Source organism: Macrotis lagotis, chromosome 1 (assembly GCF_037893015.1).
Source record: "Macrotis lagotis isolate mMagLag1 chromosome 1, bilby.v1.9.chrom.fasta, whole genome shotgun sequence".
Classification (NCBI taxonomy): domain Eukaryota; kingdom Metazoa; phylum Chordata; class Mammalia; order Peramelemorphia; family Peramelidae; genus Macrotis; species Macrotis lagotis.
In genome coordinates this window covers 248,297,286-248,322,267 of record NC_133658.1, presented here as the reverse complement: position 1 = coordinate 248,322,267, position 24,982 = coordinate 248,297,286, and the positions used below count along the sequence as shown (strand labels likewise).

The following is a 24,982-nucleotide window of genomic DNA, read 5'->3' as shown; positions in this document are numbered from 1 at the left end:
AGGGAAAGGAGATGCTGGAATCCGCTCATGCATGCTCCAGAAGGCTGATAGTTAAATTGTTAAAAAATCATTTACACCCCATGAAAGGGGCAAACTTACAAATCAGGATTTAATTTAATCATTTTATTATTTGTCTAGACTTAGGAAAGTGATGGAGAAAATGTTAATAATGCAAATTAAAGTAAAAATGTGTTATATAACATTTTCTTTTTTGGAGGACTGGTTGTTAAAGGTTTACCAACACACCTCTGGTTGCATACCTGGACCCACTGTCCCTCATCCATCATGATATGATCCCCTGCTGTCACCAACCACTAGTTGGAGCAAATCTGTGTTATATTCTTGTTTTTATTGACTTTGATTGGAATTTTGCTTTCTTTTGGAAAAAATAAAAGCTGATGCAGTCAAGTTGAAGTCATACTTGAAAGTATCCACTAGGGGCAGCTAGGTGGCGCGGTGGATAAAGCACCAGCCCTGTAGTCAGGAGTACCTGGGTTCAAATCCGGTCTCAGACACTTAATAATTACCTAGCGATGTGACCTTGGGCAAGCCACTTAACCCTATTTGCCTTGGAAAAACTAAAAAAAAATGACATTAAGAGGATCAATTTATTTTTAACTATAGATATGAACTAAAAACAATTTTGTGTGTCTATACCGATGACTTTTACTTCTGACAAGCCAGCTTAACTCTTCTATGTAACTGAATCTGTGTGCATGAATTTCTTGTAGTTTATAGTCAATCAGATAGATAGACAGACAGACATCTAGATGACTGATAGATGGATGATTGAGAGATAGAGGCAAATTGAGACAGGTAGATATCTAACAGGTAGTTAGAGATAGATAGGTAGATAGATACAGACAAAAAGACAGAAATATTATAACTAACATACTTCTCAATTCTGGACAAGCCGAATCCAAGTCTTGAACAATAATATCACATAATCGAAGATGTAAAGATGGGGAGAGAAGGGCTGGGGGTAGAATTTAGGCTGCCCCCTTAGTCTGAATTCAAACCTCTCCCTTTGGTCGGGTTAGTATTCCAAACTGGCTTCCTCCTGTGCCTGAGTCCAGGCAGGGGAGGGGCCGGGTCCGGAGAATGTCCCCCTCCTGTCCCCCTCCTGTCCCCCTCAGACCTTCGCCCAGCCCTCACCGCTCCCTCACACAGCCAGGCCTTTGTTTTCCTGGGTCTGGGCCCCCCAATAAAACTCTGCCTCCCGTCCTGGGTGCAGGTTGGACTCTCACCTCCACACCCGGGTCGGCCAGGTCCCTCCCTGCCTGCTGGATCCCAAAGCTGTCTCCCTCCCCAGATCCAGGTGCAAGACCGGCTATAAAAACCCTCCCAAGCCCCGGCTTCCCGGCTGTTACTATGGCTACAGCGACAGTCCCCTGCAGATCGGTTTCCCTAAGAGACTGGTTACAATTTAACATCCCCACCCACATTAGCCCTGATTAAGAGAATCAATAAGATAACACAGGCCCCTGGGCCCTCCCTGGGCCGCTTGTCCCTCCCTCCTTCCCTCCGGCCTGGCCCCACTCTCACGCTGCCTCAGTTCTCCACGCAGCTTTGGGGTCGGTCCCCAGTCTATGTGCCCAAGCAGCAGGCGGGGAGATGGTCAGTGTAAACATGCCGATAGGGGCCAGTGTGGACAACCCTTACGGTGAGTACGTCCGAGGGCTGGCCGCCATCTTCCCTTCACCACCTTCCCTCTGGGGTGGGCGGGGGGGAGTGACTGTTTTCCCCTTCTCCCTCTCAGGGTCTTGGGAGCCAGAACCTGGGCAGAGGGTGGAGGTCAGGGCCGAATAAGGGGGGGAAGTGGAGCCCAGGGGCCTAGAACCGGGAGAGATCCCGGACAAAGCAGTGGCAGGAAGGCGGTCTTGGCCGGGCTGGCCATTGGGCTTGGAGGACCAAAGCTGGCAACCAGATAGAAGTTGTGACTGGCCCCAGCGAGCCCAGATATTTCTGGTGCAGGAACAGGTGCTAGAGTTGTGGCTTTCCCCACACGGGCCTGTCCTGGGCTTTGCCGCCATCCAGATCCGGCAGGGAGCCTGAGCCTCAGGCCAGGCTCCAAAGGTGGGTCTGAGGGTAGGATGTGGCCTTGAATGGCCGCTGGCTTCTGTTGCCCCCAAGGGCCGGGTGTTCGCTCCTCTGTCATAGGCCATAGGTTAGGAATTAGCAAGGGTTCCAGAGATCCTTTTGTCTAAATTCCTAATTTTATAGATGAGGAAACTGAGGCTCAGGGAAATAATCAGTTTGCCCCAGGTCACAGAGTAACTGAGTCCCACACTGAGCACTTCACTTTCCTCAGATTGAACAGTTTCCCTTAATATTGCTATAAAATGTTAGAGTTTGAAGGGACTTTATTACATAGAATGTTAAAATTTGAAGTAGTCCCAGCATATAGATGGTTGAAGGGGCCTCCAAACATAGAGTGTCCAATGGGAAAGGGTCTTTAGAATAAAGACTGTTGAAAACTGGCAGGGTCTTTGGAACAGAGAACATTAATGCTGGAAGGAACTTTAGCTATCATTTAGACCTATGGATTGTTTTTATAGAAGAGGAAATAGAGACCCAGAGCTCACAAAATCCTAGACAACTTCTAGAGCTGGAGTCTAGGCCTATAGATCCCCAATTTCTGAATTAATGAAAGGGAGGGAAGGGAGTGAGAGAAAAGGGACTATTTGAGCAAAGCTGACTTTTTGTGTGCGGCTCCTTCCCCTGCTTCACTGGGACCATCTGTCCTCTGGGCCAAAGCCTCCCTTGTAGATTCATTAAAAAACAAACACCTGAACATAACCACCACCCTAACCTTCTCTTTCCACTGGCCCAGGCTATAGTGGGGAAAGTAGGGCCCATAGACTGGAGCACCCTGTAGAGTTTGGCATGAAGTTACTCTGACTCCAGCCTGGGCTTGCATATTCCCCTCATCCCCCATCCCACCCCCCATTCTGCTAGAGGTGTTATCCAATTATCTGTTCTATTCTCTGAGTCAAACTGATAAAGGAGGTGTCAGATGGTTGATTTTTAAGCTGAGAATGTCCCAGAAGCCCTTCAAGAATTTTCACAGAACTTTTAGAAATGTTTGTATAGGTGACAGCATCTCAATAGTCATTACATTAGAAATGGCATAAAATATCTCATCTGGCCCATTACCTTGGATAGGAAACTGGTCTGGGAGCTCAGAATCCGGGTTCAAGTCCTACTTCTGACATATACTTAAAATTAGACAACATGCTTAAACTCTCAGGGCTCTAGATAGCTCTCTTTCTCACTTGAGAGGTGTTGGCTTGCATTAACAGCAGGAGCTTTTGTCACTAGGAGCTCTCAACAGCAATGCAATTGCATTTTTTGGTCCCTATCCTTATGACTAACTAGAAAAAAGAGAAGGACAGATCATGCAACTGAGGAAGATGATTGCCCTTCAATGTCTTTGAACTGTTTAAAGACCCCAAAAAACTTTCTACACATTTGGTAGATCCCCTTTGGAGGATTTGTGGGAGAACTTGATCAAAAAACCATGAATCAGGAAGAATGAGTAGATATGGATGGCTTGAACAGCACATTTGTGGAGGAAATATACAATAAAGTATTGGTTAAGGACACGTTGTTAGAGCTCAAAGCACTATTAAAATAAATGACTGGAAGGGACATCAGGATCAAATATAAAATTATGTTTAAGCCCTTCATAACCTAGCTGGAAGGGACTTCAGAATATATATTGAACATCTGTTTAGTGCCAGTCACTGTCTTAGGAGCTAGAGAAACACAAATCTGAGGGACCCTCATCCCAAAGAGCTCAGATTGTACTAGGGGAGCAGTTCAACTATTCTACATGCTTGCAGATAAGCAAAACCATTTTTGTCTTGTCATTTCAATCACATCTCTGAAATTTATCCCTTTCTCTCCACTCATGTCAACAGTTTAGATCACCTTACTTTCTCTCTCCCCGTTCCAATAAATCCTTTACACAGCTGCCAAAGGGATTTTCCTTAAGGATTGGTCAGACCATGTCACTTCAATGAACAAATGAATAAATATTTATTAAGGACCTGTTAAGTGCCAGGAATTGGGGTATAAAAAGTGGCAAAAGACTGTCCTTACCCTCAAGGAGGTTACAGTCTAATAGAAGAGACAACATGTAAATAAATATACACAGACAAGTTACATTCAGAATAAATGGAAAATAATTAACAGAGAGAAGGCACTAAAATTAAGAGGAGTTGGGAAATTATTTCCATAAAAAATAGGACTTAAGTTGGGTCTTAAAGGAAGCCAGTGAAGTCCAGGAGATAGAGTTGAGGAAAGAGCTTTCTAGGCATGGGAGTCAATCAGGGAAATTCCTGGAACTGAGAGAGGAAGTGATATTACTGAAACAGTCAGAAGGCTCCTTTCGATTGAAGAGTACCTGTTGGGAAGGAAGGTGGAAGAAGACTGGAAAATTTGGAGGGTATGGTTATGAAGGGCTTAAACATAATTTTGCGTTTGATCCTGATGATCAAAGGGAGCCATTGGAGTTTAATTGAATGTGGGAAGAAGGTTTGACATGATCAGACTTGTGCTTTAGGAAAGTCCCTTTGGGGGCTGAAAGGAGGATGGATTGGGGAGAGACCGAGGCAAACTCATCAGTTGTCTATTGCAATAGTTCAGGTATGAAATGATGAAACTAGAGTGGCAACAGTGTCAGAAGAGAAGAGGGAGGTAATGCCAGAGATAGCACAAAGATGAAATCAGTGATTCTTAGTAACAGATTAGATATTGTGTATACACACACACACACACACACACACACACACACACACGGGGTGCATCCCAAAATAGTTTTTACTGATAGAGCTGTTCAGTCACAAAGACCAGATGAGAAGAAAGTGAAGACTGGTGACTTTTCACAACACCTCCCTCACTCAAATCCAATTCACATGAATGACTGTCATGGCATCAGCAACCTGATACCATGTTCTTCTTTGAGAACACAACAATGTGTTCTAAAGATTTTTCCTCACTTCCCTAAACCTGGAGAAAGTCAGCTAGAGATGAATTTTATCTTGAGCCCTTGAGCAAATAAGAGTCATATGTTTTATCCCTTGATTTGGAGTCTGAGTTCCTCTCCCTCTGGAAAGCAGAAACTTCTTTCCCCTTTGAGAGAAGGGTTGACTAAGGCCCAGGCTTGCATCCGAATGACCTTCTGTCACAAACTGTTGGAGCTAAAAAAAGAGGTTTGAGTTTAAATGATCAGAATTGCATATTCCATGAATATCTAGGTCGAAGATCTGTAAGGTGGAGTGAAGTGGGGCAGAGGATATAAGACTGGATGTCATGAAAGCCTGAGTTCAAATCCTCATCTGGAAGGGACATTTAAAGTTGTTTACTTCAATATCTTCATTTCACAGAAGAATAATTAAGACCAAAGGAAGGTTAATGACTTTCTCAAGTAATATAGATAGTAAATATTTGAGGCAAGATTTGAATATAGGTCTTCCAGGCTCCCAACTACAGCACTCTGGTTTTAATAAGTACTTCAATGTTTTACCTATTGCTTCCTTTGTGTGTCATGTGTCTACCTCTCTCAATCAATTAATCTATCTCTCTGTTTATCTAGCTATCTACTCCATAATCTGACATGCTCTAGTTCTATGATTCTATGATATGGCAAAGGAAAGACCAGGATAAAGTGCTCTGTGGAAGTGTAAGGAAGGAAGGGAAGAACATTTTTACTTAGGTTAGCAGAGAAGAGAAATAGAATCAGAGAAGGCTTCATGGAGGAGGTAAAACTTCATCTGAGCAGGAAAGAAAGAGAAACATTTCAAGTTAGCAATGATAAGGAGGGAATTTCATGCATGCAGATTATAAAAATGGAATGGCAGGACAATATTGGAGAAACACCAATAGTTCTAATCAATTTAACTATATAAGGTGACCTTAAAGTTTTGGGGTTTTTTTGAGGTAATCAGGATTAAGTGATTTACTCAGGGTTACATAGACTCCAAGGCCAGTGTTCTATTCACCAGCTGCCCCAGGTTTTAATTTTTAATGGTTTACAACTATAGGAGGACTTTTGAGATATACTAGAGAAAAAAAATGAAAGTGAAAGAATATAATATAAAATAATGCAGAAAAAAAGCCATTTGGGATGGATAGAGGAAACAGCATGGTACAGTAGGAGTACTGGTTCTGGAGACAGAGGTCCCTGAGTTCATATCTTCTCTCTGCCACTTAATATCTGTGTTACCTTTCCCTCAGTTTAATTTATTTGCAAAATGGAGCTTTTATGGTCTCTTTCAGTGCTAGATCTAGGAACCTAGCTCAATCAAGAATTTGTATTTAGTCCCTTGAGAAACTGGGGAGTCACTAAGGGTTTAGAGTATTGTGGTCCTACTGATGACTTAGATTGTTTTGGCAATCATGGTAGACTAATTAGGAGGCTTTTATAATAATATATATAATTATATATAATATGAGATCATAAACCAAGGTGTAACAACAAAAGTAAAAATAAAAGAGTTAATGCAGAAGATATTCTGGAGATAGAAAGGACAAGATTTCAGAGGTAGGGTGGGGGAGAGAAGAAACAAAGATGACTTAAGATTTTAAGTCTTAGGGAACTTGGGAAGATTGTGGTACCATCAATATAAATTGGAGCAATCAGGATCTCAATACTGGATAATTATGACTTGTGTCATTTTACTTCTCTTATCTATAAGGTGGGAATAAAATTCCCCTCCCTTCCTACCTCACAATGTTATCTGGATCAGATGAGATCTTTTTTTAACTAGAAACTACTGTGAATATAAGAACCTAGGAAGAAAAGGAGAAAGGTCTTGACTCCTTTTATAAGGGATGGGAAGATTAAAGAGTTGCTGAGTCTAAGAAGCTCTGTTTAATCCAAGCAAAGAAAGTGTTAGCCACATCAAAGAAGAGAGGCAGAGTTTGGTCACCTTCCTTAACTGGGGAAGTCATTCCCAGGAAGCCAGGCCAACTAATCTGTCAATCAGCAAGTATTTATTAAGGACTTACTATGGACCAGGAACTGTCCTGCCCTCAAGGAGGTCACAATCTAATGGGGGAGACTACATGTAAATGACTATGTACAAACAAAATATATATAAGATAAACTAAAGATAATCAACATGGTGAAAGTACTGGTCTTAAGGAGGATTGGGAAAAGATTCTTGTAGAAATGGGATTTTTGCAGGGACTTTAAGTTAGTCAGAAAAATTAAGTTGTAGAGGTGAAGAGAGAGAGAAAACTCAAACAAGGAGAAAATACCTGGAGTTGGAAGAAGGGAGTGTCTTGTTTCAGGAACAGCAAGAGAAAAAAGAAAGTTAAGAAAGAAATGCTAAAATCATTGGATTTAGTCCAAATCCTCATTTAATAAATGAAATCAAAAAAGATGAAATGACTGGCCCCCAAAAACATACCTTCTATGTAGCCTAGCTAGAAGATTCTCCAGCCATTATTGCAGTAGATATTAACAATACATCCACAGTTTTCTTTTTTAAAAAAAATTACTGCAAGCAGTATCAATAGAAATAAAACCTCATATACACAAGAGACATTTTTTAAGCCATGCTCAAAGGCCACATTTCATTAGAGAATTTAACAAAATATAAATTTCTAAACAAAAATGAAAAACTGTCTTCAAGGAGCTTAACATTCTATGGGATTGGTAGAGGACATGCTCACCAAATAAGTATATAAAAAACAGGAAGAGAGGTGGTTGAAGGTTGAAAGGAAAAATGTTGCTTGTTCTCTATGTGTGTTTCTGTGTCTAAATCAATAGTCTACCTGTTTGTCTATACATCAGTCTGTTTATCTATCCATGAATTCATTTGTCCATTTGTCTATCATGCATGCTGCCTCTCCAACTTTAGTTCTATAATTCTATGATAATGGATCCGCTTCCTACCTGTTTTCATGACCAAGATATTTTATCTCTCAGTTCCAGGCATTTTCTTTTGCTATCCTTCTGTTCCTGGAATGTCTCCCTCCTCTACTCTGCCTATTGACTTTACTGGTTTTTTCTAAGTCCCAGTTTAAATTCCATCTTTTATAGATAACGCCTTTCTCAACAGGTCTCACACTACATCTAAGTCTATCTCCAGTTGTCATAATCTACATCTTGCTAATGGATCCAGATGATTCCAGTGAGAAAGTGAGACTGGTGACTCTACACATCTCTGTCTCATTTAAGTCACCTTTGTGATGCCATGGTCCTCTTTGAGGAAGGACAAACAATTCTAATACCATCTCTCTGTTAATTATTTTCTATTTATCCTGAATATCCTAAATGTAGCTTGTTTGTATGTATGCATTTGCATGTTGTCTCCACCTTTCATCCACTCTCATTATGCATGCCAGCAGATAAGAAAAACCATTGCCAAGTCTTGTCATTTTCTTTGTGGGAACCCCAGAGTATAGAAGGTTGAGAGTTGGAAGGGACCTCTGAACATAGAATGTCAGATGTGGAAGGGCCTTTAGAATAAAGAATGATGAATGCTGGCTGTGTTATTCAGGAGAGTGTTAATGCTGGAAGGAACTTTAGTTATCATTTAGTCCAGTCGATTGTTTTTACAAAGGAGAAAATGGAGATCCAGAGCTCACAAAGTCCTGGACAATTTCTAGGATTAGAATCTACTCTTGAGCAGAGTTTTGCAGGCCATTCATTCATTCTGCTGTTGTCTTTGTAGGAAAAGTCAGTGGTAGTAAGTGGGAAGAGCAATAAGCCAAGTGTCAGGAAAGCAGAAATTGATGTTCTATGCTGGAGATCCCTATTACATCTATGTAGGCACTATGCAGATCCCATACTCTCCATGGCTTTTCATCCTTTTCCATGTCTTTCAACATCTCCTCTCTAAAGGATCCTTCCCCTTGGTATTTTTAACACCAGTTGGGTGTTTGTTATTGTTCACAGTTTAGGACTGAGCTACCTCTCTGTTTACTCATACATAGTTCTAGGGATGTCTTTTACATCATTGCTCTCAAGTAGGTCACCTGGTCTGCTGAAATTGAATTTTACCTGCTAAACATCTTTTCATTGCCCATTAAACCAACTGTATCATCATTAATTAGATTAATGGCCTTGGGCAAGTTGTTTTTGAGATTCATTTAAGTTCCTGAGGCTTATTAGCTATATGACCTTAAACCAGTCACTTAACCTATATTTACCTCAGTTTCCTCAATTTTAAAATGTTAAAATAATAGCACTCTCTTAAAAATTATTGAGAATTGAATATTATAACTCTTGTAAAGTACTTACTAGTATATAGTAGGCACTATATATATAAATTCCTCTTCTCCCTCCCTTTTATTTGTAAAAAAGAAAGTAATAACATCTGCTTTAGCTGACCCCATGGGACTGTTGTCAGACTCGGATGACAGAGTGGGCATGATAATAACAATTCACATCTCAGTACCACATCTAAAAACTCTTTCTTCACAATTTTGGGAGGTAGGTATAGTGCAAGTAATGTTATTCTCATTGGGCAGATGGGGAACCAAGGGGTTAAGACAGTTTAGCTGACTTGCCTAGAATGGGTTCTGTGCCAGTGTTATGATCAGATTGGTCCACAACTGGGAGCAAGCACAGAGCTGAAAACAGATCATAGGATCAAAGGATCCCAAATCTGCAACTGAGAGGGACATCAGAGGTGATCTAGCCCAACACCCCCAGATTACAGAATAAGGAGTATCAAGGCAGTCAGGAGCAGGTTAAAATAAAACCTGCTGCCTTCTAAGTGTGCCTAGCCAGGTCTTCCCTCTCTTGTCTCCCCAGGCTACTCCACTGGGTAAACACCAGTCTTCAGTACAGACAGGCCACTGTTTGAGCCTCTGTCTGAATTGGGACTTGCCAAGTCTGGGGCTGCTAGGGTGGGGATGACCTCCCAGGCCTCAGGAAAGGGGAGCCCGCTGGGCAACAGCAGTCACAGAGAAGAGAACTAGAGAAAGGGCCATTTAAAAGTTATCCAAACACTCTCTGGTAAAAGACAAGGAAATGGGAAGAAATTAGTGTGTGTTAGAGAGGAGCTGGTAGCATGCTCCATGGGGCGTTGTCATTGGGGGCCTACGAGGAAGCTCCAGATAGAAATGGAACAGGAGGAAATTATGACTTAGATAAGAGACAGAGTTCATTTTATGTGCTTCCACTTGCCTTCATCTTCTTCAAAGTCTCTCACTGCCATCTTAAAAAATCCAAAGTAACCTTCAGACAGACCTAGAATCTGAAAGCTGGGAGGGACCTCAAAACAAAGAAGATAGAATACAATTTAGTTCATGTGTCCTGGGGTCTTATGTTTTAATGAAGGACTCAGAGACAATAAGAACATGTAAAGATATTTGAATAGATTAGCACTAGGAGGAGGGTGAGAAGGCTTATATATTTCTAGGACTTTCTTTAGGACTGATCACATTGCAGTGGGGCAGACTTCCCAAAGTCTTTAAATGCAAAATATTTTATTTATTTTTTTCCAACTACATACAATGGGAGTTTTTACCATTCTTTCTTTTTTTTTTTTTTGGCATAGCTTTAAGTTTTACAATTTTTCTCCCTTCTTCCCTTCCTTCCCCCCCAACCCTGATAGAAAGCAGTATGATATAGACTTTACAATGCTAAACATAGATCTATATTGAACATGTTGTGGGAAAAGAATCAGATCCAAATGGAAGAAAACATTAGAGATAACAAAATTACACAATACATAAGACCTAAGACTGCTTTTAAAAATTAAACATAATAAGCTTTGGTTTTCATTTAAACACCACAGTTCCTTTTCTGGATATAGATGATATTTTCCATCCATCAATAAATCCCTTAAAATTGTCTTTGATGATTGCACTACTGAAATGAACAAGTCCATCATGGTTGATCATCACCCCATGCTATTGTTAGTATATATAATGTTCTTCTGGTTCTGCTTACTTCACTCAGAAATGTATCCTCTCTTAATAGAAACCTAGAAATAATTCCCCATTCTGACACCGACCCTCTCCCCCCAATTTGAGACTCCTTCCTCCCCTGCTTTTGAGTGTCTCTCCATGTTGACAGACTTCAATCAAAACACAGTAGTCCCTTTCTTTCTTCAACTCTTTCTACTACAGGCTGATATGATTCCAGTTAAAAAAAGTAATGATTTCCCATCCTGCAGCTAACAGAGTGCCTTTCAACCTGGACTTTGAAGAGACACCATGCCTTAATGAGAAATAGTCACTTTGGTCTTGGGAATGTAGGGATAGTCAGGTTCTGTTTGGCCCCAGAAAGCAGAATGAAGATGGATGAAACAAAATTATTGGGAAACAGATATAAGTTAATATATGGAAGAATTTCCTAAAAATTAGAGCTGCCCTATAATGGAATGGGCTTTTTATCAGGAAGAAAACTTCCTGTTATGGGTAACTTTCAAGCAAAGAGATTAAAGAGTGACTACTTGGGATGTTGTAACAGAAATTCCTATTTCAGCTCAAAATTTGGTTAGCTGCCCTCTGAGGTCCCATCTCAATCCAGATACATTTAAATACTTGCAGATATTCAAATATTTGCCCATCTTTTGCTGCTCTGGCCCACATCCTCTAAATTCTGATGTTCTCCCTCTTTTCTTTCTTCTGATCTCTAAGCATCTGAGCAATCGAATTCAAATCTGGTTTCAGATGGTAGTTGCCCACTGAACCTCTGCCTCAATGTCTTCATCTGTAAAATATGAATAATGATAGTCACTTCTTCCTAGGCTTGTTGTGAGGATAAAGAGTGATAATATTTGTAAAGTGCTTTATGAACCTTACAGCACTAGAAAAATGCTTTTCGTTTGTTGTTCACTTGTGTCCAATTTTTGTGCCCTATATGGGGTTTTCTTGGCAGAGATACTAGAGTGTTTTGCCATTTCCTTCTCCAGTTCATTTTACAGATGAGGAAAATGAAGACAGGGTTAAGTGACTTGCTCAGAGTCTCACAGTTAGATAGTGTCTGAGGGGAGATTTGAAATTAGACTCCAGTCTTGGAACTCTAAGCATCTATGGTGCCCCCTAACTGCCCCTAAATGCTAGCTGTCATCATTATTAACTGAAAAGTACATAAGTTTTATCTCTCTCTCTCTCTCTCACCATATGACCACTCCACTTTTTCCATTTCTACTTTCTTTTACTCTAACTCTCTTTAAAAATACCTCATTTTAATGTGTTTCAACCAGGTCACACATCCAGTGACCCTCATCTGGGTGATATTTATTTTTAATTATTCGCAAACTGTATAGTTCAATGACTGGTATCCATTAAATAACTTTGAAATGCTACAATTCTTCAAAAAGAGTTTTCTTGATAATTTAATTTTTTATATCACCATTATTTTTTTAATCACCGTTCTTGAATACATTCCTTCATCCTCCCCTACCCAGCTGGGCTGAGTGTTCTCTGGAAGCATCCCCTTAAAAATCAGTACCCCCCAAATCCTTCTCCCCTGCCTATGCTGAAGGTACCAGAGCTTCCTACTCACCACAAGCAATCACCACACCCTTAGATGCCTGGCCCTAATTTAAACCTTTTGTCCCTTCTCTGACAAACTGTAACCTAAAACAATAGCATATCTGCAACTCAGTGAGATGTTAATTCTACTATCTGCGGCCCGGCTGAATGAGGAAGGAATTTTTTTTTCTGGCCGGCATGTGGGAGGGAGAAGAATGGAATACTCCAGACAGACTGACAGTTTTAAAATTTGCTGGATCTCTTTGAATCCTCGAAACAACTTAAGAGCTAGGTGCTAGTTTTTGTTCAGTCATTTTTTCAGTCATAATCAGAAAAGGCCATAGAAACTACCTGGTTCATTCTGTTCATATTATGGTGGTGGAAAGTAAGACCCAAGGCAGGATAATTCACGTGACCAAGGTCACATGAATTAGCAGATTGAGCACCAGAATCTGCCTTCTTCTACTGCGTAATCTATTTGTTCATCAGTCATGAAACTGGAGGAATCGAATCCTACATTTTTAGATTTTATTCCCAGGGCTGAGTGGATAGAAAGGGTTTCTGGTTTTCAGTATTCCCTGAGGAAGCTTTCTCATCAATCAGTCAATTAAGGAACATTTATTAAGGCCTAGGGCTGAATGGGGTATTCAGGAAGGCCTAGCACCTCTGGTGGGAGGGTTTGTTGAGCCCTTTTCAGGGCTCCACATCCACCTTTGGTGTCCACTTGTCACACAGCTCTCACTTTGGCTCAAAGAAGCTATAGCATGTGCAAGGACTGCACTCCTAAAACCACCTTAGCAGTCAGACTAACCCAGAATCAGGTGGCACAATGGAGCACCTAGAACTTAGACATCAATGATTCCAAAGCCATCCACTGCATCCCAGGCCATTGCCAGTTGTCTTGACTTTTTTCTTGCCACTAGACTCCAATAACTCTAGAAGAGTGAGGTCAATAATTCTGTGTATCTCTGTCGCACTTAAATCCAATTCATCAAGTAATCTACTTGACCTCTACTAAAATAGAGGAGGAACAAAGCCTAAGAGTCATTGAACATACAAATATAATAATGAAACAATTTCTATTCCCAATGACTTTACATTCTGTAAGATGAAACCTAATCGTTCTTCTGTGATATGAGAACTCTCCCAATTCTCCCACTTATCTCTAATCTCTCAGTGTGTTTACTAGCTGCTTCTTTGCCAGCTAAAAAATGTCCTTGTCTCCTCATCCTCAAAATGCCCTCACGACCCATCCATTTCCCCACTATCTAGCTTCTTCCTTTTGTGGCTAGTCCTTAAGGAGGCTCTCTATAATAATAGTTTCCATTTCCTTTTCTCTCACTTTTCTTAACTTTTTGCAATCTGGCTTCTGCCTCATGATTTCTCACTCAAAGTTACTAAGGATCTCCTAAATTTCAGATCTAATGATCTTTTCTCAATATTCATGGACCTCTCTCCATCCTTTGACATTCTAGATACTCCTCTTTACCTTTGAAGCCTTTTTCTCTGTAGGTTTTTTTGTGACTGTGACTCTAGGTTCTTCTACCTATCTGACTGCTCATTCTCAGTCTCCCTTGCTGTGTCTTCATCTATATCATTCTTGTTAACCATGGGTATCCCTTGAGAGCATCTTGTGGGATTTCTCTCTTCTATGCTATTTTATGTAGTAATCTCATCAGCTCTCTTGGTTTCAATTATCTTTGCAAATGATTTTCAGTTCTAGTTGTCCAGCCCCAATCTCATTCCTGACCTCCAGTCTTGCATCTCCAATCTCAAAAGAGATTCAAAATGTATTCAGAACCACGGTACAATTGTTGAGTCAGTCCATTTTTAGTGAGATTCACTGTGCAGTGGAATGGGAAAGTATGTGACTGAACCATCACAAAGACAGAGGGAAGTTTGCAATCTCAGCTGCAGTTACCTGGCATTTCCTTTCCATTTTTTTATAGGCCTACCTTCTGGTGCAGTCAAATATATGAGTGTGTTTCTCTTGGTCTGCATACTTTGGAGCTAGGACACAGGACTAAGCATTGATGGCTTTCTTTAAAATCTGCCTTTTAGAAACACATAATTGACTAATTGACCCTCCACAATTTTGTTCACTCTTTTGACAGCTTGGAAAAATTGCCCAGAAATGGGAATCTTTCAAGACAATCTTTTACATCAATTGACTTTCAAGACAATTATATGTATACACAAATTAAACATATTTGTATCTATACACATATACATTTGTGTATCTAGATGCGTGTGTGTGTGTGTGTGTGTGTGTGTGTGTGTGTGTCCAGAAAGTGGGTTCTGCTGAACTGAATTTTTCTATGTGGTCAGCATAGGCTATATTCAGGAACTAAATGGCTGCCTCATTGTTTCCCATAGGATAACAGCTACTACAACATTAAGATGGGGGAGACCTTGGAACTCTAATGATGACTGAGAAAATACAATCCTGGACCAATCATTATTGCATTAGGGAAAATGGTCTATCACAACATGGACCAATCAAATCCTCAAGCACCTGCAATGTATTAGCCCTATACTAACTAATCCATGGTATAGTGGACAGAGTTTGGGCTTGGAGTCAGGAGATGCTGACTGTGACACTTATTAGCCAAGTGACCTTGGACAAATCCCTCAACCTCATTGCACCTCAATTTCCATATTTATAAAATAAAAATAGCAGGAACCTAGCTTTAGAGCTGGTTCTCCTTAATTTTATAAATGAGAAAATTTAGGCTTAAGGAGATATGGCCGATATCACATTGGTAATAATCAGCAGAGATATTGTGTTGATGATGATGATGATGATAATGATGAAAGCAGACCTGAATACAAAGTCAATGATTTGTCCACTTTAATAATACATGAGATATGGGACAGCTAGGTAATGCAATGAATAGAGCGCCTACTCTGGAGTCTGGAGGACCTGAACTAAAATCTGGCCTCAGACACTAGTTGTGTGATCTTGGACAAGTCACTTAACCCCATTGCCTTGCCAAAAAAACTCAAAGAAGAAAAAAAAATATATGATTTATTTGCCTTGCAGCGCTGATGTGAAGGGTAATTAACTCTTTAAAGGGTTATTTAAATGCCAGTTAAATATTATTATTATGGACCTGGGAAAGTTGTGTGCTCTAAATTGTGCTGGGATAATGTTGGCAAATGGATTGTAGTTAGTAGTCAGTGGTAGTGTATCCAGTATTGTTCTCTGTGGAATGTAAGTGTAGCCCTCGCTACCTTGAGACCTGTGATGGAAGCTGCCCTATGATTCAAGGACAAGGTATATATAGTTTGTGATTGGTGGGAGATCAGGTAGGAACAGTAGGCTCTACTGCTCTGAGATTGGCCAGCATAGAAATTAATCAGCATTGGGCCAAACCTGCCCAGTGATTGGATAGTAACTGAAGCTACTCCTGGCTGGGAGTGCCTAGCTCTTGGCTGGGGACCAAGTGGTATTGTCTAACTCTGTCCACTAGGAGGAGTCCAGATACTTGGCAATGAGTGGACATTCTAGAAGTATAGCGATGGTAGGTGGTAGGAGGATGGATAAGTTGAGTCTGTTGGTCACCTATTCTCTCTCCTGCCTTGCTATCTTCCATTCTCATCTGAAGAAGACATACAAAATACTCATATCCACTCTATTCTGGGATAGCTTCCTTTGCTAAGTATTTTCAGCCCTTACTAGAGAAGGAAGATGAATCCTTGCTCGTTGCTTTTGCTCTTGGACAGGGTTAGGGTTATGGGGCTAGGCAAGATTGGGACCTCCCATTCTTAGCAGCAGGTGTTCTGTGAGTCACTATCTCTTCCTTCAAGCTGAGAGTAACCTCCAACTATGTCAGTATTGTTAACATCATTATAAGCTTCTATTAAAAGATCCACCAGAAAAAGGTAAAAAATCCTGGATCTGGATAAGAGCTGGTATGTATATTTCACAGACCAATTGAATATCAGAATGTAGAATGTCAGAGCTATAAGAAATCTTAAGAGACTTTCTAAGCCAACTCTTTATACCAAAATGAAGGAAACTTAGATCCAGATAGTATACACATAGCTTTTGGAGCAAGGCACTCATTTGTCCATAGTCCTGCAAAAAAAAAAAAAATCAATAGGACTGAAACCCAGGGTTATATACTGAGACAGCTGGCCCACCTCTGAGCTGAGTATGGAGGAATGAAAAGGGGTAAAGGATGGAGGAGATCACTTCCCTCTAGACTGCAGGTCCTTTCCATTAGGATAATTCCCTGTGTTGGCACCAAATGGAGCCTGGTCACTGGATGCCCTAAAATCTCATTGTGACTGGCATTAAGGGATTAGATTAGCCTGCTGGTTGGCCTGCCCAACCTCCTTGGGTTCCTTAGTTAACAGAGTCTGGCTATTCACAGAGTTGGATGGGATCTTTGAGACCTGCTTTTGGGGTAGGTTAGTATTAGGGAGGGCATCCCACAGAGGACGATGTCCCTTCTGCTCCCTTGGGGCCTTGAAGCTGCAAGAGGATGTCAGATATCAGCTCAATTGTCATCCAGGGACCACAAGGTACAATTTTCCCATTGTGGGGTGGGAGTGAGGTAGAAATCTTTGCCTTCAAAACTGGTGCCAAAGGTTAGTGAAAGGGGTTTGGAGTCAGAGGACTCACGTCGTAGTCCTATTACTAGCTGTTGGGAATGCCTCTCCTTTTCTGATTCTAATTTTCCTTATCTGAGAAATTAGGAAGTTGGATAAGGTGTTCTCTGTAGTCTTTTCCAGTCCTAGATCCTATGAACATGAATTCCAGATCTGGGAACCAGAGCATTGCACTAGAAGGCAGGTTCTGAGACCTGGTTGGGTCTGGATTCTTTATGTCTTCCCCTTTCCACCGTCACTCTCTAAATTGCTACTTAACTATCCTCAATCTGGAAGAACCCAGGGAACCTGTGAGAGTTGGTTGGGTGGACATTCCAGGTCAGGAAAAAGGAAGGTCCTTTAATTCAAGGTTTCTCAACCTGGACTCCCTAAACTTGTTTTGAAAAAAAAATTTTTTTTGATACCTATATTTCAATAGAATTGCTTTCCTTTGTAATATTATGTGTTTTGTTTTATTCATTTAAAAATATTGTTCTGAGAAGGGGTCCATAGGACTCCTCAGACTGCCAAAAGATTCAAGACACAACTAAGCTTAAGGACTCTTGGCCTGATTAATCACATTTCACTTTATTCACTTCAGAAATGTTTTGTAGGGGAGATGATTGGGACAAAATAGCCTTGGGTGCTTTAGGTCCATGAAACATTTGAAAAGCTCTAAGGGTTAGTTTAAAAAAAAACCAAAGGAAAAAACCCTTCAATGGAAAGTTAGGAGACCTGAATCTGAGCCCCAGCTCTGCTTCCGGAGGACTCTGCCAGATCCATCCCCTGAACTCAGCAAATATTTGTTAATTGACTGAGAATATGACCTCAAGAGGCCCTCTGTGTACTTGTGAGTAGGTTTGTACACATGTGTTAGTGTGTGTTTGCATATAGACATGTAGCACAACTTACCATGTCAACTCCTCCAGTCCAAATTTAATCAATTCCAGTAACTCCCTCCAGAATCAAATAGAAAATCCTTTATCTGACATTTAAATCCCTTCATCCCCTCACCCTTCCGATCTTTCCATTCTTCTTACAATGGACCTTCCACCTTTCCTCCTTCCTACTCTTCCATCCAGTGACATAGGCCTCCTTGCTATTCCTGACCCATTGGGATGCTCCAGCCCCTCAAATCCACTGATTTTCCTTCTACTTGCTCTCCCCCCCCATCCCCCATCTTCCTCCTACTCTTCCAAATCCAAGCATTCTCTCATTCCCCCCTCTGTACCTTGTGCTTTCCTTAAAGTTTCTACTCAAGTTTTACCTTCTATAAAAATCCTTTCCTAGTCCTCTTTACTTTTAATGTCTTTCCTCTGAGATGATCTCCAGTTTGCCCTATATATGTATGTGTGTACGATAGTAAGAAACTGTGCATATTGTCTCTCTCCTAAGTCTATAAGCTCCTTGAGGGTATCACCAGTTCTTGGCACTATGCTTAGCCCCCTGTAAGTATTTAATAATGTCCTGGACTGATTTCCTTCTAATGAATTAAGATTATTTAAGTATTGACCAGGCACCTGGGGAAATCAGATGTGGACAATCTGCTTCACTCACTTTGCCCTCTGTCCCAGTCTCACCCTGTCCTCCCAGCACTCCCCCCCTCCCTCCCTACCCCCTTCCTGGCCTCGAATTGGCCCCAGGGACAGAGAACTGCCAAAATACCCTTCACCAGAACACCCACTCTCTCTTGTTGACTTTGTCTGCCTTCCCGGACAAGCTTGGAGGAGTTCTGAGTGTGGGGATGGCAGAGTGGGCCAGCAAAGACTCAAGGTCCCAGGCTAGTCAGGAATTGGTGACCCATGCATCTACCATTAGATGATAATCAATCCTGCTCCAGTTCAGAATTTAGGATTCCTAACTCTGATCCAAAAATAGAAGTCCTAATCACTCATCTTTTAGTATTTTCTTCTAACCTATCTTCTATCTTTGCCAAGCAATGGACTGTGGACTTGGTAGGCTAGTGAGGGGCTATTTTGTGCTTTCCTGGGAACAGACATGGATAGCCACCTAAAGCTGAGTTTTGTTTTTTTTTAACAAGGAGTTTAAGGGGGCTTTGGACCTCAGTTGGACTAGTTCTTACTCTTTCAGCCTTGCCCTGCAAAGTCCAGTCTTCAATATTGACCAGCAGGGGGCAGATTTCCCATCCATTTGACCACCTTGATTTTGGGCAATTTGGGTTTCTCTTTCTGGTTCCACCCTATGGAACTGTGACCATGAGAACTGCTGCTTGGTTCTCAAGGCATTGACTCTAGGAAAGCCCAGGAGCCTATAGGACAGCTGGAAAGAACCTCAAAGGCTGAATAGTCCAGTCCCCTCCTACTAAACTGACTCCCATTATTTAATAGTGCTCCACAATTAAAAAGTTGGGCAGGTAGATGGTGCAGTCAATAGAGCACCTGCCCTAGAGTCAGGAGAACTTGAATTCAAATTCAGATTCAGATACTTGACCCTAACTGTGTGACCTTAAGTAAGTTGGGTAATCCCAATTGCCTTGTATCCAGAGCCATCCCCAGTTGTCTTGATTCATAATTGGCCATTGAACCCAGATGACTCCAGAAGAGAAAGTGAGGCCAGTGATTTAGCATGGTACCTCCTCACTCAGATCCAATTCACTTGCCTATCATGGTAACACTTCCCTGATGTCATGTCTTCGAGAACAAAGGACAAACATCTTCATCATCATCATCATCATCTTGCTTACAAAATGCTTCCCCATCCTTGCCTCATTGAGAGCCAATATATGTGTATATTTCACAATATATGTGAAATCATGAAAAACATATTTGTGTAATCAAAGAATTCTGCATTCATTCAGTCAGAAGAGATGGGCTTGAATTTGATACTAGATGAAGTGATAGTGGACAATCCAGAATATTATAATTCTGTTCTGGGCACCCCAGTTTAAAAAGGACAATTAATAAACTAGAAAATGATCAGAGAAGAGGCTTAATTTTATGACAAGGACATTAATTTATCTTGGAGAAGAGAAGATGTGGGAGAACTCAGAGGCATGCTCAATTATTTGAAGGACTCTACTGTGGAGGAGGGATTAGACCTAGTCTGTTCACTCCAGAGGACAGAACCCAGAATAATGAGTTGAAGATACAAAGAAAGAGGTTAATTTCAGCTTGATCTAAGGAGAAATGTCCTGTCAATTAAAGGTACCCCAAAGTGGAAAGGGCTCCTTCAATCTGTGGAGGGAGGTCCTCAAGCAGAGGCCTTGAGTTCATTTGTATATTATAAAGTGAAAGCTATTTTATGTGAGGGTTAGATTAGACAGTTTCTGAATTGCGTTTAGCCCCTTACTCCTTCTGTGACTTTGGGCAAGTTGTGTGTGTGTGTGTGTGTGTGTGTGTGTGTGTGTGTGTGTGTGTGTTGGGGGGGTTGTTTCCTCATCTGTAAAAATAAAGAGGATCTGTAAAATGAATTCTGAGGTCTCTTCTAGCTTTAGATCTAATATTTTTTGATTCTAAGTCTCTTGAGTCTCAGTTTACTCATTTGTAAAATGGGATAATGAATACTTGCATTATCTATTTCACCATGTTATTATGTTGAAAGCATTTTGCAAATATTTAGTCTTTATAGAAATGTCGGTCTTTGGTTGCGATGGACAATGTCATTCCTGAAGACAGCCTTATGAGGTGGAGAGTGCATGGATTGAAGGGGAAGGGATTTGCCTCAAGACCATTCAGCATGTTCTGGTTTAGAGGGAAAATGGAATTTCCCCCAGGAACTTTAGTTGAGGGAGCTATAATAATCCAAGGCAGAGAGGCAGAGTCTGGTTTTCCCTGGGATGGTTTTGGGAAGCTCTTTCCCCTCAGATTGGGCTTCCAGACCACAGTGACCCAGAAGGCTGATCACTCCTCTGTCATGCCTCATGCCTCTCAAACTAGCCTCTCAGTGTAAATAGTGTTGAGGAGTACAAACACAGAGAAAAATAACAGCCCCCAGACCAGTGGATCAAGAGTCACATGCTACTGACTGGAGGAAAGATGGGAATTCCAGTCTGAGGCATTATCTTCCCAGTTCACAATTCATTTCTCCCCACCACCATTCATAGGATTGATAGCTGGAAGGGACCTCAGAAATCTAGTGCAATTCAATCTAACACTACAATTGAGAAAACTGAGACCAAAAGAAGGAAAATGATCTGCCGAAGGTCACACAGGGAGTCAGCAGAAGATTTGGTTCTGAGCCTCAGTTTCTTCATCTTTGAAATGGAGGTAATGATAATACTTATATTCTTTACCTCACAGGACTTGTGTGAGGAAAGCACTTTATAAACAGCTGCTTGATGTGGAAAAGTGACTTATTCATATGTCACCATTATTAAACATCATTAGGCAAAACTCCTGAAAGCCTGCCTATTGATATTGGTGTGTTCATTTCTCATTTCTTGATACATCCACACTGGTCCCTTCACAAGTAACCAAATGTGTTTTACTCAGTCCCATTCTCTGTCCCTTTGCCTATACTATTCCTCCTCCAAGGGATGGGGATGGGAATGGGGGTGGGAAGGGGGAAATGGGGAAGGAAAAGAGTAAGAAACAACCATTTATTAATCACAATACTATTATCTGTCAAACACATTCTATAGTCCAGTGTCTTTAACTCTCCTACCTAAAGACTCTTCAAATTTATTATCATATATAGAAAGTCCTCCTTCTTTGAGTTTCCTGACTTTTAAAATCATTATGATAGTTAATATTTCTAAAGAGCATTCTGCTTTACAGAGCAATTTTATATAATTTCATTTATCTACAGCTCTGGACTGTAGATAAAGATGCTAAGATTCAGACTTGCTTGCCCAAGGTCACACAGTGGAAAGTCAGACCCAGTACTCTTTAAAAGTATACCACAATTGCCTGATCATTTATAGAACATTCACAGGCATCTTTTTGGACAATGGGTTATGTGTTTGCCCATCACTCCCCTCTTACCAGATTGTAAGCTTTTTGAGGACTGTTCCCCATAGCCCTATACAGACAGCCCAACATGGTTGGACACCCAGATGCATGGTTGAGTGTTCACACTAGTTAGCTCCTTATAAGCCCACAGTATCGGGAGACAATCCTGTAAAGGAAATCCATAGCCTAGCCCCAGCCTTCACTGGAGACAATTCCTTCCATGTTCACCTGTTGCCCAGAATAATTGCCAAGGAATTTTACTAACTCCCATTTTCCCCAACTCTCTTTAATCTAGGAAATGGCCCCTTGATAAAGATGAATTGGCTTCATGTTTTGGAACCTGGGTTTTTCAATAATACTTTCTTTTTTGACCTGTTTATTGATTATTACTGGAAGGGCCCACATAGGGTGACATACTCCATTTTGCAGGTAAGGTAGCTAGTATATGGAGAAGAAAAATGACTTTGAGTTATTTCTGGCAGAGCCAGAAGAGATTTTAGGATATGAGATATCAGAATGAAGTAGGTTTTAACATATTCATCCTAACTTAAAGTGTTCATTTGATGGAACAAGATCCAGAATGAGGAAGGGATTGGTCCAAGAGTGTCAACCCAGGTTTCCTAGATCTCAACTCAATATCTTAAGCTCTCCATCACTCCCCATTGCCCCACCTTTGGCTTCTTCCTAGCCACAGGCTATGTAGGTGATTCATGGGTATCTGAAAGATATTCTGCTGATTCTGGAATTCAGGTCATTCTCTACCACTTTTCTATATCTATCATTTGGCTGCTGAATCCCTAAAAGGTTCCTTTCTTAGAGTGACTGTTTTCCCTATCCTAGCATAAACTCACAGGGTTTTAGAATTGGAAAGAACTAGAGAGATCACCTAGTTCAGTCCTCTTACTTCATAGATAAGGAAATTGAGGCCCAGAGTGGGGAAATAACTTATCAAGGTCATATAGGTGGAGCTGGGATTTGAACCCAGCCTTTCTAGTCTTAAATCCACTGATCTTTCCACAACACCATGCTGCTGTGTACTTGTTTATAAAACTCTTTCACCAGGTACCTTTATCTCCCCTTTGGAAACAAGATCAGAACAAATTTGCTTAGGCCCAGGGGGAAAAAAGAGGCTGTTGACTTTAGACCAAAATCTAACCTTTTAAGAGAAGTGGTGAGTATAGGGAGGACACTGCCTCTTGCATAACCCAAGGGATCCATCTTGCTGGCCTGGGCCTTTTTTGGGGTTAGGGGGCAAACCAAGCGGTAAACTAATTCCCTGTTAATTTTTTAAGGCAGAATCAACAGGCCAACAATCATTAGCAGGTGGGTAGGTTCACCTTAATCGAGAGAAACAGGCTGAGGAAAGTCAGCAGGCAAGGCTTGTCCAGAGAGCAGAGGGCTTAAGCCCAGTTATCAGTTAACCACAGGGGCTCTGCTTCCTTCTTGATGGTGGTCTTCACTGGGTGCCTTCTCTTTTTTCTTGGAAGCACAGAAAATGGTTCATAATTGTTGGTCAGAGTTGGCATGAATTGATCAAGGAATAAAAGTTTACTGAGAACCTATTTGTGTGTAGGTTCCTATGATTGGAATTAAAAAAAGAATAATACATTGACCTTCCCCTCTCTTAACCCTCTCCCCCTTCATGGGGCTTACAATCAAGATGGATTGACAGAACTCATGGACCCAGAAAATTCACTGACATTCCCAGGCCTCATGTTCTCAAATTCTCAGTGAGTATCACTGATGGACCTTTGAGGGGTCAGAGTTGGAAGAATTGTCCTTTAGTCATAGAACGTAGAATATCAGAGCAGAAAAAGACCTTGGGGCACAAAACCTGAAACCTTAGAGCTAGAAGGATACTTAGAACGCAAGATATACAGCACTAGAATTGTAAATACCTTAGGAATGTGTAGCAAGGTTAAGGCTGGAGAGACCTTTAGAATATAGTCCATAGATATCAGACCTGGGAAAATCCTTTGAACATAAAACAGAGAATGTTAAATCTGGAAGACTCTTAGAACGTGAAACAGGGAACATCTGAGATAGAAAGGAACCTGTTTTTATGGTGAAGAAAACCATAACTCAGAAAGGGTATATAAATGACTTGCCCTGGTTCTCACAGAGATTGAAGCAGAGGCAGGATTAGAATCCATGACTCCCAGTCTTTCTACTCTAGTCTGCAATGGGGGAGAAGGAGTGTCTGAATCTTCAGGAGAGGGGCACCCAAGCTGAATCCTACCTTGTGTCTTGCCTGTGGTTGCCAGTAAATGTAACCCAGCTGTAATTCCAAGAAAGAGGCTGCAGGCTTGAGCAGGCCAAAGGGAATCTCTCATGACCAAGGGAAAGGCATAGGTAGGGGGGAGTCCAAAGGAGGCTGAGTCCCTTGGGGTTCCAGGGAACTGAAGGAAGTGTCCAGGTCAGGCCAGCCCCAGTGGAGGTGGCTGCTTGGAGTGGAGTTTGGTCAGTGGTTGGGGATCTATATTGTGAGATAGCTAGGACTTTGTCCACAAACTGGAATTTGAAATTTCAAAGGGGAGAAAGCTGAAGTGCCCTATCCCTAGGAGTGGAAATGGCTCTTGGCTTCTTTCCCCCCAACCCCACCCCCAGCCCCTCACCTCCCCCCAATGACTTTTGTTCTTTGTCTGGATAACTCTTGGGCAGCGAAAGCCCTCCAAACCTAGCCCTGCAGAGACCCACCTTTGCCTATATGCTTGCTCCTCAAAGAATGTTTTTCTCATTGCCTTTTTTCACCCACATCTGGATTGTATGTGCCAGAGACTGGCCTTTGCTCTCATGTGATCTTCCATATTGTCAAGAGTCCTAAGTTGACAAAACTGGAAGAAACCCTAGAACATAATAGCTTGAGTTGCCTTAGACCATAGATTGTTAGTACTGGAAGTCTGTTAGAAATTGGGAGAGGTTTTAGATGGTTAGTGCTTGCAGTGACCTTAGAATATAGGATATGAATTGTTAAAGCTTTAGAATATAGACTTTTATAACTATAGACTATCAGAGAAGAGCCTGGAAGG

The 24,982-nt window shown here is 41.2% G+C and overlaps 1 long non-coding RNA gene across 1 annotated transcript in view; it reads right to left on the bottom strand.

Moving 5' to 3' along the window:
* The window catches only part of LOC141504825 (uncharacterized), a 39,230-nt gene extending 14,785 nt beyond the window's left edge, over positions 1-24,445 (bottom strand). The window contains exon 1 of the long non-coding RNA XR_012473480.1: positions 24,193-24,445. This is a non-coding gene — a long non-coding RNA (uncharacterized LOC141504825). The remainder of the gene's footprint in view (positions 1-24,192) is intronic.
* Positions 24,446-24,982: the final 537 nt, after the last annotated feature.